The sequence below is a fragment of the Saccostrea echinata genome, unplaced genomic scaffold (assembly GCF_033153115.1).
Source record: "Saccostrea echinata isolate AGI-Se365-2 ecotype Australia unplaced genomic scaffold, CSIRO_AGI_Sech_v1 ptg000001l, whole genome shotgun sequence".
NCBI lineage: Eukaryota > Metazoa > Mollusca > Bivalvia > Ostreida > Ostreidae > Saccostrea > Saccostrea echinata.
In genome coordinates this window covers 52,494,711-52,508,373 of record NW_026889750.1, presented here as the reverse complement: position 1 = coordinate 52,508,373, position 13,663 = coordinate 52,494,711, and the positions used below count along the sequence as shown (strand labels likewise).

The 13,663-nt window shown below is 33.0% G+C and overlaps 1 pseudogene; it reads left to right on the top strand.

Moving 5' to 3' along the window:
• Nucleotides 1–11,187: 11,187 nt before the first annotated feature.
• LOC133198453 (uncharacterized) lies at nt 11,188–12,161 on the top strand (annotated as a pseudogene).
• The last annotated feature ends 1,502 nt before the right edge of the window (nt 12,162–13,663 follow it).

Genomic DNA, 13,663 nt, shown 5'->3' with positions numbered 1-13,663 from the left:
AACCTAGATTAAGATTTTGTCAAAAGCTGAGGTTAAATATCGCATTTAGTTGTCTTTGTGCTTTTTAATAAATTTGGATAACGTTGGTAGCATAGAAATTGGACGGTAGTTACCATGGTTTACTTTGATGCCCTTCTTATATAAAGGGGAGGACCTTTGGTTGTTTAACCTCGATGGTATAATACCATTACTGATGCTAGCGTTAATCAAATAAGTGACTAGTTTACTTATGACACTTGCTGATAGATCTAGGAAACAAGATCCAAAGAAATCAACACCTGCTGATTTACATATCAAGTACTTTTGATTCAAATTTAGGTGCAAGGCAAAAAAAAAAGTTTCTATCCTTTACTTTAGACTTTGTAAATTGCCTTAATAGTTCCGCATCAAAGCTGTGGTTTTGTTGATGAAATATGAAGATAAAAAGAAGGTAATCAAGTTCAAAAGATTACATAAAAGTTAACTTGAAATTGCTGTAAAGTTCTAATTGAACATATGAGCAATTTCTCAGGAATTTTACTTTCAGACTCATTCTGTATGAAAATTTTGGATGTCAAATGATTTAGATATCCCTGGGGTGTGAACTCTCTTTGGTGTCTGATCTGTGATACAAATTTCTTAATAGCATTGCCAATTTACAGAATGAACAACTATATTTCTCCAAACAGTATAATTGTCATATGTAAGGAAGTCGGATGTATGCATACTATTTAACCATATCTTCTAAATCAAGCTGCACCAGTCGCTGTAGGAACTAAGACCGAATACATTCTCGCTTACAAAGTGCCCGTTTGGTATTCTCTAAATGATTAAAGCCCACTGTGGGACGTGGAGACCGGTCCTTCGGATGAGACCGTATAAACCGAGGTCCCTGTCACAGTAGGTGCTGGCACGAAAAAGATCCCTCACTGCTCAATGGCCGTAAGTGCCGAGTATAGGACAAAATTTGCAGCTCTCAACCGGCAAGTGGTGGCGCCTCCATATGAGTGAAAAAATCTCGAGAGGGACGTTAAACAACATACAAACAAACAAAAAAATAAATGATAAAAGGTTATTACATTTAATGGGATATTTGATAAACAGATACTAGAATGTCTGTTATCTATATATAGGTATACAGAAATTAGGAATCTATGTATACTTGAGTTTCTGTTTTTTATATAGATTTTTTTTTATTTTTAGATTGCAGAATAAATAAACCATGTGGCTCTGCTCACGATTTGTATTACAAATGACTTCTCATTTAATTCACTTTTTCTTATGTCGATAAAATCAAAATGTACGACTTTTCTACAAGATATTCAACCATTCTTTACAATAAATAAATTTTCATTAAAAATAACTCTGATTCTACACAGTTGATTCGATACGCAAGAGCATGCTCTTATTGGACTTTTGCGAGAAGCACTGACTTTTACAGTCAAAGGCTAACTTTTACACCAGGACGATAGATGGAAGCTCTTTTGCAATATAAACATTTAGATTAAAAGTTAAATAAAAGGTTATTATGGGCCATTACAAAGCGCATATAAAGTTTTCTAGGAAAGGAACGGCAATTTCCCTATCTGCAGCCATCTCCCTTCCAGCCTTAACCAATTCCTGCCTAATTTTCCTTCCGGGATGTTTTTTTCTTCCTTATTTGATTCCTTGTGAAAATGAGATTGAAAGTAGATACTATTACTCATGAACTGAGTATTTTAAGTTAAGTTATTCTGTCTCACATCATCTCTTGTGTTAATTGTATACCGGTAAATCATGTTAACGCTCCTAATACCATACCTATAACCACTAATAATGTTTCATTATCTATGATCAATTCCGTACCTCCATACATAACACAAGTTTAAATGCCAAAGTAAGCCGTCAACTGTAAAAGTCAGCGCTTCTCGCAAAAGTCCAGTACAAACAATTTCTATAACAAAGTAAATCATTCAATAATTCGTTAACAAACAAGTTGATGAAACAAGAATAACAACAGTCTTAACAGTTTAAATTCATCATTTTTGCAAGTTCTATGATCCATACAATGACCTTGTCATAAAAAAAAAATCTATCATTAAGTCAATTGCTGTTAGATGGACGTTTTTCATACCAATTGTTAGGCCATTATTTACACACTAAAGTGGCTATGAATTTTTTTCGCGGTCATGACAAGGAGCACCCGGTGGGTGTGACCGGTCGTCAGGAATGCTTGCTCCTCCATGGCACTTGATCCCACCTCTGATGTTTTGCTCTGATTTGCATTGCTATGGCTTGAAAACTGTTCGATATCTCCATATTTCATTACTCACAAGTACTCTGAGGTTGATATTAAAAGGATGTGGAGTTCCTTATTGACAACACTAATTGTGCTCCTTTGTTAGCCGATTAATTTTTGTATTCCTTTGAAGCAGAATTTTTTCGAAAACCCTTTACGTGAGAAGAAAAAAATATTTGCTGTGGCCTTAACTCGACATTCAGATACATCGACGTACAACGTTTTATAAATAAACAATAGTTCCTTCCATTCATATATTGACTCCAAAATCCCAGTAAACTTGAAATAAAAGACAGAGTCTGCAACATCTGTTTCATATCTCGATGTTTTACGGCCAGACAATAGGGGCCAACTAACAAATAAACTGTAGAACTAACGAGATGACTTCGGTTTTTCAGTGTCAAAATATTCCTATTTATGCAGTAATATTCTGCTATCGCCTACATGCGGTGTTTATGTCTCCCAACTTATTCGATACCCAAGAGCATGCTTTAAGTACGATCATATTTAGAACCGTATGAGGCGCCATTTCTATATTTTTGAGCTATTTTTTGATGTCAAAAAAAGAATTCTTCATATCAATAATTCGAATTCTTGATATCAAAAAATAATTCTTGATACCAAAAAATAATTCTTGAGATCAATAATTTGTATTTTTTTTATATCAGAAAATGATTTTCTGATATCAGGAAATCAAATTTTTGATATCAGACATTAATGTAGATTTTCTGATATCAGAAAATCGAATTCTTAATTACAAAAAATCATTTTCTGATATCAGAAAATCGATTTTTGGATATCAGAAAATAAATTTCTCATATCAAAAAATGCTTTCGAATTTTTGATATCAAAAATCGATTTTTTGATATCAGAAAATATGAGTGAAATAGATAGAACTAACATTAATGAATGCTCCCTTATTCCATATAAACAGTTAGTTTACTCGTATTAGTGTCATCCTGAATAAAGATCCTGCTGCAACATTGTATGTTCTCTTTACTGTGATTAGTGTAATCACTTCATAGTTGATTGTCTAGCCTAAAGCCTTGTGTTTTTTAAATAAAATTTTTGTATAGATTAATGCAGAGAAATAAATGAATATACATAAATTGATACATGCATTTACAATACTGATAAGTTTGAAATAGCCGAATTCCAAATAAGTCTTGAAGCCTCCTTGAGTTGTAATGACAAGAGATTCGTAGGAAATGACAGTAGAAATGAATAGAGTTATTAACACTTTATGCATTCAGTAAGTTCTCTTTACATCATAAACACTGAAACTTGTAACCCTCATTTTGTAACAAGTTCGCTTTTCCACTAATTCTATAGAAAATAGTACAAGACCCAAACACAGGGGAGCCCTACTTCTGTGAAAACAATCTTGGGGAGAATAAATTATCTGTATGAGCCTAAACAATAATATTTTTGAATTTCTGATATCAAAAAAATGATTTTGTGATATCAAAAAATCCAGTTGAATTTCTGATATTACAAAATGATTTTTTGATATCAGAAATTCGAATTTTTAATATCAAAAAATGATTTTCTGATATCAGAAATTCAAATTTTTGATATTAAAAAATCTCGCTTATTTTTTTATATCAGAAAATAATTTTTTGATATCAAAAATTCGAATTTCTGATATCAAAAAATCATTTTTTGATATCAGAAAATACCTAAAAAATATTAAAACGGCGCCTCATAGAACCAAGGCAGATAGCTCATAGATAAGTTGATGTTACTGAAATTTCAACGATCACATTTAAAGTCAGCATGTCGTAAATTTTATGGTCGTAATAACGACCTTGTTACCAAAATTTAATTACGGAATTCCCCTTCTCTTATTACATAGGGCTCGCGGTGGGTGTGACCGGTCAGCAGGGGATGCTAACTCCTTCCTAAACACCTGATCTCACCTCTAGAATTTCCGGGGGTCCGTGTTTTATATCCTGTGTACAGATCTGTTATATCATTTTTGAACTATAGTTATTTCATTAAATAGACTTTAAGACATAATCATTGCTCGTTAAACATTCTTATATGTATGACTAGAAAAGAGATAAGATCCCAATACCTCCTACTCCGTTTGTTTTTCTTGGTTAATTGCAAGAGAGAAACTGGTTCTGTTTTTTTTTTATCAGGGAAAAATATTACGAAGCATCTGAAACAAGGAAATAACATTAACGAATATAAAAAGAGAAAGATTGTTGTTAACCTTTTATTATTTAAGAAATAATTCCCTTGTCTACGGAATTGTTGGAGAATATACCCCGATAGTCGAGAGATTTTGTTGACAAATAAAAACCGAGCCCGAAGGGCGAGGTTTTTATTTGCCAACAAAATCTCGAGACTAAGGGGTATATTCTCCAACAATTCCGTAGACAAGGGAATTATTTCTATTCTGCTACGTCGAATTTTTAAACTCCAATATAGAGAAACGGAGAAGTAGATGTCGACGTCAATGTAAGTGCCTTATCACGTCATAATTGAATGCTACTTCTCGTTTATCTGCACTTTACGCATTAGAAAAAGTACGAGGTATTCCGAATCCAAAGTAAACTTTTGCGTCACAATGAAAAGAGGCCTCAGTTCTTTTCCTAGTAAGAGCAGTCAAAATAAGAGGAAACCGATTTAAAATTATTGATAATTTGTTGATGACGTTTGTGATTTATTTGAGAATAATGGCCGCGGCATCTCTTTGATCTTTGCAATAACCGTTGTAGAATATTCAATATTCACAGTAATTTATTTATTTATTTTATTAAGATTTTTTTATAGTGTTTATGGCTAAATGCATTTGAAATGAAAAACAATTTAATGTAACATGTATTTGACAGATAAAATTTTATAAGATACTGAAGGCATCATGACAGTAAAACGCAAACTAAGATAATATATTTAAGGTTCTGAATAAAAGGTAAAATACCTGTAACGTGAATCCTGCAAATGTGAAACAATGTGAATCAAGCACTGCCTCCTCGTCTTCATGTCCCTGATCCATAAAGTGCTCCCCCGAAACATGGAATTATAAATTTAACTAGCAAATATTTATCTACATAGCGGAAACACATTTAAGGAAGACTTTACTGGGATTTTAAGCCTGAAGAACGAAATAATGTCACATCATCATCTGCCATCAAACTATAACGAGTTTGAAATGGTTTTCTGACCTAAAATGAAGTATAATTTTCCTCACTCACTGATTAGATATATATTCATTTGCATAATTTCTTCCTTGGGCTGAATGTAAGATGTACTTCGGTTATATATATATATTTCCAATAAATTTCCTCTATGATTCTTTACAAAATAGAATACAGTTCATTTTCTCATGAACTATCATGAATGGGCATGAATATCTCCATTGTTACGTCATAATACCTTACTTGATGTTTTGAACTATAGTGCAAAATGTTTTGCTTTAAAAATGACAGCTGAATGGCGTTATTTGTGGAAAATCATCAGAAAAATAATGTAAGTATAAGAAATGAATTTAATTTTTGAAAATTCAAGAGGTACATGAACTACAACGCTTCACGCCGGCATATTTAGCGCTTCATGAAATATGCCGGCGTGAAGCGTCGCAGTTCATGTCCTCATGAATCTTCAAAAATGAAATTCATTTATATATATAAAGCTTTAGGCCTTTCATTCTATCTTCAGCCTTTCATTCTATCTTCAGAAGCTTTACAACATTACAAAGCTTCTGAAGATAGAATGAAAGGCCTAAAGCTTTACTGAGGTTTTTCGTGTTTTTCTTCTTTATTTTAAGTATTTTATTCCGACCACTGAGACTTTTATTGGATATTCTATATATATATATATATATATATATATATATATATATATATATATATATATATATATATATATATATATATATATATATATATATATATATATATATATATATATATATACATATATATATATATTTGCTATGTTTTTCTACTAAGCTAACTGTGAAATTGATTTGAATGTCATTTTCGTGTATACTCACGCGTAAAAATATGCACGGAGAAACTCGCGCAAAAGTGAGGTCACAAAGAACTACAGACACGTTAATAAAAACATGACGATATAGGGCAGCGAGAAATTCAAACACTGAGTATATTTTTGGTGATTTTGAGCATGTAAAATGTAAATATAAGGAATGTTTTTAAGTTTAGTGTGAATTATTGGTGTGTAAATCACACAGACTTGTCACGTACGCATATTTTTCATGAAGCGCTAGGAATAAGCACCTTCTGTCGACCAGTCACACTCGAAGTATGCTCTTTGTCATTATCGGAACTCGTAAATTTAATTACTTATCTTGTCATTGGTTATTTGCAAAATTCTTTTGTTAAAAATACTCTGATTGTATACACAAGTGCAATAAAGTTGATATTATAAAGATGCTGTGATTCTATGCGTAATAGCATGCTCTACATACGCACAATTTCTAAAGCTATTGACAAACAAGTTGATGAAACAAGAATATCAACAGTCCTGTTTAAAGTCATCATTTTGCAAGTTCTATGGTCGATACAATGACTTTTTCAGCAAATAAAATCTATCACTAAGTCAAACGTTGATTGACGTTTTTCATACTAACGTTTTTCATCCTAACAGTTAGGCCATCATTTACACACTGAATTGTTTACGCATTTTACCGTTTGCTCGATCATGATAAGGAGCACAAGGCGGGTTTGACAGCTGGACAGACGATGCTTACTCTCCCATGGCTCCTGAACCCACCTCTGATGTTTTTAGAGGTCCGTGTGTCCTCTGCTCCCGATTTGTATTATTTCAATGTGCTTTTGAGCTTGAATATTGTTCGATATTTCTATATACCACAAACTAAAGAAAATAAAACAATACATTCATAATGAAATTGTACATTGGGGTTGTCAATACATAAACAAAAAAATGTCAAACTTGATCGAAAAACTTGTTCTGTTACATAAGAAAGCAACGAAAAAAATGATATGGGGTATAGGTTGTAAAGTCACATTCAATTTTAACATTTTGTATACATGACCTCCATTTGTAGCAATAACAGCCATACAACAGTGTCTCATCCTTATAATATGTGTCTTATCTCAATGGTGATGCTGTAAGGCAAGGGCAGTTCAGAATCGTTCTTGACGTAATGTCATTGTCTTAATCATACGACGACCAAGGATATCCCAAACGTGTAAAATTTGTGACAAATTGGCGATATTGCAGGCAAATTAATCTGATATCATTTAACATTATTCTGATGGAGGACGTCTCGTGTATGCGGCATGGTGTGCGGTCGGGCGTTGTCTTGCTGGAAAAGGCTCGCATTTACTCGACGCAGCAAGGAAAAAAGAAAAGAACGACGATATCGTTAAGTATCTATTCTTATAATTTAATCTTCTGTTTATCGGCCCAAAGTCAGGTTTACCCTGTTGGCTTATATTCCACCCCAAAGCATAATACGGTTCCGCTTTCGTAGGGGTCTCGTTAGATGATTTTTTTTCTGGTTCATGTCTCTCATTTCTGTGTCTAAAAACACGGACTCTTCCATCCGCAAAATTGATACTAAAATGTAAAATCGATAAACAATACCTCATTCCATTGTCGTTGAATCCAGCGACGATGAGTATTGACATTGAGCTAGTGGATGAGAGGTCTTCGAGTTCGAATATTTGCGGACTGTAGTCTGTTTGTTACAATTTGTCCACATAACCTCACTCCAGAAGCACGATGTAACTCGTCTGTAACTTTAGGAGCAGCCATGAAAAGGTCTCGACGTTTTAACGTAAAAACTACACTATCCTGGTTAACAGTTCAGGGTTGGGGTCAATTACTTGAAAATGTAATTAAATACTTTCAAATACATTGATAATTTTGTCAATTACTTGCAATTACAATTACATTGGTTTTAACAAATGTAATAAATTACTCTCAATTACTTTGAAGAATGTAATTAAATACATATCAATTACTTTAGTTTTATATTTAAAAATTTTGAAAAACAAATACATGATTATTTTGAAGCAGCAATATTATTGAATTTGAGCTGTCATATTTCCCCGGACAGTGTGTTATGCTGTATATCATTATTAGGCATTTAGTTGTTAAATAAAAACCACCTCATGTCAAACAGTACTGGTATGCATCATCATAAAACACCTTTTTTAAATATTTAACTTAAAAAAGTATTTGAAATGTAATTGAAAAATACATGACATTTTTGGAATGTATTTTAATACATTCAATTACTTGTAATTGAAAGCAAACTCAATTACAAATACTTTCAATTACTTTGAAAAAAATGTATTTAATTACAGTAAATTACAATTACTCATTTCAATTTCCCCATCCCTGTAACAGTTGATATCTTTCGTGGACGTCTTAAGGTTGCTGATCAGTAACATGATTGTCAAAAAGTCGGCACATCATGGACGGATGCACATTGAAGTCTTGGGAGACGTCTTTTTTGTGAAGCTGACATCGGTCACTATTCCTATTGCCTATTTATTTTTGTGCAAGTTATGGTGGTTTCCCCATCGGTTGTTTTCTGCTCGAAAAGATTTTCAACTAGAAAATACTTCCCAAAGGTATTCAAGCATAACCTATTGTTTTGTTGAATTGTCTCTTCGTTGGACGCCACGATTTCCGAGCGTAAAATTTTTTAAAAAGATTTTTGTCGTTTGGTACCTTTGGTTTTATAAAAATATAATAATACTTTCAAGAAAAATATTTTAAAATCATACCTTTGTGAAAATGACTAAACTTATTTTTTCTAGCATATATGTATTATAGATTTGAAATGGATTAGATGAACATCTGTACGTTGTGTTGTTACGTTGATATTTGATCACGTATCCATGTCTTTCTACTCAACTATGCTACAAACATTATGCATGTTTCAATGTTATAAACTGTCATTTTTAAAGAAAATGAGAAAATAAGATACGTTCGCTTCAAACACTTAATATTAGACAATAATTAACCTACGATCTTTATTGCAGCCCGGAGGACCGGGCTGCTCTATACATATAAGTTTAAGTGTTGGTATATGGGGATTGAGGTGGGAGAAGTTATTCAGAATTAAAGGTTTTCTAAACATTAAAAAGATTTTTAATCAGAATATTCTTTCCCTTTATAAATTACGAGATACACAATATATTTACTTCCATAAAGTGAATCTGTAAAAATATATATTTTTTCATATTTATTATATAAAGTTGCTTATCATTTACTATCGAAAAAACGATAGGTCCCTTTTTTTAGAACATCGAATTGTACTTATCGCATAAAAACGTAAGAACGTGCTTTACACAGTTCGTGTTTTATAATCTTAAAGTGAAAGACATTTTTGAAAATAGGTGATGCATGTGTCTGGTTTCAAATTATATTTTATGTAGCCAACATTTACTTGAGGAATTGATAAAGTTTAAAAGGGTATCGTTTTTGTTCGATTTTCATCCGACTATAAGTTTTCAAAATATTCTCTACTATCGTCTCCATCATTTAGACGCATGCCTTTTTCACACATATCGAAGCGGTTTGATGATCAAGACTCATTTCCATTGTTTACTTTATTTATTTCCCGGGCGACAATTGATGGTTACATACTAAAGTACGTTTTTACGTTTTTATGCGATAAGTAAAATTCGATGTTCTAAAAAAAGGGACCTGTCGTTTTTTCGATAGTAAATGATAAGCAACTTTATATATTAAATATGAAAAACATATATATTTTTTACAGATTCACTTTATGGAAGTAAATATATTGTGTATCTAGTAATTTATAAAGGGAAAGAACATTCTGATTAACAATCTTTTTAATGTTTAGAAAACCTTTAATTCTGAATAACTTCTCCCACCTCAATTCCCATATACCAACACTTAAACTTATATGTATAGAGCAGCCCGGTCCTCCGGGCTACATTTAACTTGTTTATTGTCAATCTGTGCCAAAATAACTGCTCATTTTTTATTACAGATTTTCTAAAATCGCATTTAAATTTTTTCAATGAAATAAGCTTATTTCAATCATGTTTAAGCGTTCTATGACCCCCCCCCTCTCTCTCTCTTGCATTTTACTTTTACCTTTTAGTAAATAAGCATATGCCTTATTAGTTTTCTATTCTCTATCGTGGTAAAGCGTCTGTACTAGAGTCGCGGAGAAAGGAGTTGATCCTTACGTCGCAGGTTCGAATCCCACTGTGGGACGTGGAGACCGGTTCTTCGGATGAGACCGTATAAATCGAGGTCCCGTGTTGCAGTAGGTGCTGGCACGAAAAAGATCCCTCACTGCTCAATGACCCTGAGTGCCGAGCAAAGGTCAAAATGCAGCTCTCCACCGAAAAAATTCTCGAGAGGGACGTTAAACAACAAACAAACAAATAAACAAACAATATTCTCTATCCAGAATTGACGATCTCTCTAAATACTCCAACATACAGCTCTGTCAATGCTTGTTAAACGCGATTCTTGGAAAACATGTAAATAATGAAAAAATTGTAAGAATAATCTTTTTTTTTAATATATTTCTTATCGGTAAACAGGATTCATTTAAATTTATTAATCCTTTAAAAGTTTTTCATTCTTAGTCCGCAAAATAGTTCTCTAAAAACTTTGATAATTAAATCGTTTAGAGGAAGGATGGTACAAATTTAAAATAAATGAAAGATTACCAACTTTCTCGATAAAAGCAATAATTAATTTCGACTTTAATTTTCAATGAAGCAATAGTCTAGTTATCAGAAATTATCACAATGATACGTACTACAGATAATATTATCCTGGGAAAAGGAGACGGGTTACAGAAGGCTGCAAGGATATGCTGAAAGAGATGGTGGCAGAAGCTATTCCTACAATAGCGAGCAAGGTTGTGGCACAGCTACAATAATTGAATAACCCACCTAACAGCTTGTCGCAATCTGCATCTTCATTTGAACAGAGTCATGCAGCTGCATCAGTACAACAACCCCTCCCTGGAAATGACACAACAAACAAAAGTCAGCAAACATCAACAGAAAGTGTCGACCAGACATCACATTCTATGCCTATGTATTGATCTGAAAATAAAATCTAAAAAATGGGCAGAGGAGTATATTCAGCTAGGTTCCCTAATTTTCAAGCAAACCTCTGCCAAGCTTGAGGCTGTCCAAGGAAAGGATAATTCATTTACCTTTCTTTCAAAAGGATCACAAGTACTTCTTCAAATCCCTCCAACAGGGGATGAACGTTTTTCATGTTTTTGTAGCAGTGAATTGCGAGAAATTCCCATCACAATCGCCATGCTTAATGAAGTACATGGCAACAATTCAGAAACTCAGCAACGATGTCGGTGAAAAAGCAGCTTTTTACTCCGATGAACAGTTCCGGTCTTGGAGAGCCGAAAATCCTGCTCAAATGTCCTGGGACAAAATCAATGCATAACTTCACTTGAAGGCATTACAAGTTGGACTTAAAAGTCGGTTAGAAATAAATGAAAAGACTAACAAACAGAAAACACAAGGCCAGCAGCCCTTTCGTGGGAAAAGTAAGAAGCCATGCTTCAGCTACAACAACAATAATGGGAACTGTGTTCGACCAAACTGTGAGTACGCGCAAATCTGCAGTAGATGTTTTGGAGAGCACCCAAAGAAAGAGTGCAGCATGTTCTCAGAGCCTAACAAGAAACTCATTACAAACTCTAGTAAACATCAAAACCCAGCAAGCCAGCCTAGAAAGTGATATTAGATTAAATGTTATTGTTATAACCCCTGTTGATGCAAGGGCATTAAAGTTTTGGCTACATGGCTATGAATCTGAAGAATCAAAATTTTTGTTGGATGGTTTTACTTTTGGATTCAAAATTCCTTATACTGGACCAAGACAATTTCGGCATAGTAAAAATCTTCCATCGGCCATAGATAACATAAATATTCTTCGACAAAAATTGATATTGAAGTTCACAAAGGGCGTGCAGCTGGTCCATTTACAATTGATAATTTACCTCTTAACAACCTTTAAATATCCCCACTGGGGTTGGTACCTAAACAGAAGAAGGGAGAAATCAGAGTTATACATCATTTGTCCTACCCAGAGGGGCCATCAATTAATGATGGAATTTCAAAGGAATATTCTGCTGTGACATATCAAAACTTAGATGTTGCTGTTAAGCTGGTTAAACGGTTTGAAAGAGGAATCCAGCTTAAAAGTATCGTTAAAAAAGGAATACTTTACGAAATATATAAAAATATAGTCATTTATCGATCCCTTAGCTGCTAAAGGTAGTGCATAAAAAGTGGAATCCAGCTCCTTTTCATAATGTATATAATGTAAAATAGTCATTCTACAAATATACGCCCAATTAAGAACTTTTCATGTCGCTTACAAATTTACCGTTGTAATATCTGAACTATAATTTTAAAGATCGATTTCAATTCTAAGATTTCACATACATACATTTTTTTGTAAATATTTAGCGATATATATGCAGTTTAAGTTTTGATGTGAACAAAATATAATGTTTAAAACGTTTCCCACTGCAAATCTTAATGTCGCTTCATTCATTTACAGATTTCAAGATGAATTTGTCAGTCGTATAAGTTTGCAAGGAATGTTAAAGAAAAGTTTTTCCTATTTTAAAAAGAATATAAACCGTTTCTCGCGAATAAATGCATGGATCTTCTTTTATGCGAAATCATAGCATGTCGCTGAAAATCAATTAACTTCCGTAACGATTTTGTTTTAAGTTGCACGCACAGAATGCAGATATCACAAAGAACTGACACCTAGCTGAAAGTGACCATGGAACCTTATTTCATCGATTCTAGTTGCAGTCAGCTACCTTAGACTATTATATTTTCGACATAACAAAATGAATTATATAAAAACAAGTTTTTGTTTTAAAAATGTAACTGTTTTTCTATTAAAGGGGCCTTGACACAGTTACATTGTTTACATTCTAAATTTCTATGCTTATTTAAAAAAATGAAACAGTTAAATGAATTGAAATTACGTGATCGAATATTCTTAGAATTCAATATCAACGACATACTTCTTTACATCACATCAAACATCTAGTTTTTGTAATCAGGGCAAGGGCTCTATTATTGTTTTAGTTAATGTTTCACTGGATGTGGTCAATTTGCTAAACTCTACATGCATCACTGAACACGGACAATTAATACTGGTGAGTTGGTTTTGGTTTCTCACATTTCTACTCTGAATTTTCTGGGTCATAGTTCGAATATTTTTTTTTTATTAATACACAACAAACTTTCTACTTTTCGAGGATTAAATTTACTTTGTGACAGTGCAAGGATGTGTCAATCAAACGCGTCCCGAAATTCGAAGTTTCAATAATTTCCAGATAAAAGAAGTCTCTGAACACGCTTTTATTATATTTCCGTGTGAAATGCTATAGCAACATATAAGTTATGATATTAT